This window comes from Schistocerca cancellata, chromosome 6 (genome assembly GCF_023864275.1).
Source record: "Schistocerca cancellata isolate TAMUIC-IGC-003103 chromosome 6, iqSchCanc2.1, whole genome shotgun sequence".
Taxonomy (NCBI): Eukaryota; Metazoa; Arthropoda; class Insecta; order Orthoptera; family Acrididae; genus Schistocerca; species Schistocerca cancellata.
In genome coordinates this window covers 597,803,955-597,805,342 of record NC_064631.1, presented here as the reverse complement: position 1 = coordinate 597,805,342, position 1,388 = coordinate 597,803,955, and the positions used below count along the sequence as shown (strand labels likewise).

Sequence of the window (1,388 nt, the reverse complement as noted above, 5' to 3'; positions counted from 1 at the left end):
ACCTTTGAACCGTAAACCATGAACGGACCGCGAATCACATATCTGATTAGCACTCGCAACTAGAAGCAGTCTCACCCAAACGACATGCTGAAACACTGAAGCATCGTCACCATGACTACACCGGACTCAGGGAACAGCAGCAAGAGTGACTTCCAGGGTTCTGAGTATGCCAGAAAACGAATTGTCTCACGCCGGTCCAAGTAACAGAGCTCACTAAGATGAGGTGGCACACAGATGTTTGCCATTTGTCTATCGATTCTTGTAAGACATTCGTAACAAGTGACCTTCGCAGAGAGCGCTTGCGCGGAAAATATGAATTATGAAACAGTTCCGAGCGCATGATGCTGACGTGTTTCAAGTCTCCACGAGAAATTTTATCGTTGTTGTGCTGATACCATTGTCACCTGTCGCTTCAGAATAGATTCTCGTTATTGCTTGTCCTGCTGTCTGTACTGTCGCGTGTTTGCGGTGGAAATTGGCTGTGGTGTGGAGCAACGGTCTTGCCACAGTGGATACACCGGTTCCCGTCAGATCACCGATGTTAAGCGCTGTTGGGCGTGGCCAGCACTTGGATGGGTGACCATCCGGGCCACCATGTGCTGTTGCCATTTTTCGGGGTGCACTCAGCCTCGTGCTGCCAACTGAGGAGCTACTCGACCGAATAGTGGCGGCTCCGGTCAAAGAAAACCATCGTAACACCCGTGAGAGCAGTGTGCTGACCACACGCCCCTCCTATCCACATCCTCACCGGAGGATGACACGGCGGTCGATTGGTCCCGATGGGCCACTTGTGGCCTGAAGACGGAGTGCTGCTGCTGCTTGTATGTCGTGTATAGATACGTGGTCTTGGAGTGCTCGTGGGCGATATTTTATTGCCTCATGGGGGCTGGCTGATGTGTTTGTCAGCTGGAAACTGAAAAAAATTTTTCTCATTTTGTCTTTCAATTTCACATTACGAAGTTTCTTCCACAGAATCACGGGTTTGGTCAAACTGAATATAACGGATCGAGCATAGAGAGGCCTAAGTTTATTACTAATTTAAAGTTGTAGATTCTACGGTTATTCCCTGTGATTGGGCTTCTGAGGGTTTAGCTGTTTTAGGAACACGATTTATATTCGTCACGCCCTAGGGTGTGATCCGTCCTTTGAGGAGAGTAAGGAAGATACTCACGTGCTCAAAGGTCAGTATCCGGTTTTTTATTATTGTCTTTGACATTGTACTGTGCTGGTTATGGGTTTCTCACGAAAGACTTCCCATTTTAATCAAATGAAACGATATTGTTCCAGAGACCTTTTCAAGTCTGAAACATCTATGGTGAATATATGCAGACTGAAGCGACGAATGAAGATATCTACCGACGTTAGGATTAGAACCAAGGCGTCCTGCT

At 47.4% G+C, this 1,388-nt stretch overlaps 1 pseudogene; it reads left to right on the top strand.

Annotated features, from left to right (window-relative positions):
• The first annotated feature begins 490 nt into the window (after nucleotides 1-490).
• Nucleotides 491-608, top strand: LOC126089506 (5S ribosomal RNA; annotated as a pseudogene).
• Nucleotides 609-1,388: the final 780 nt, after the last annotated feature.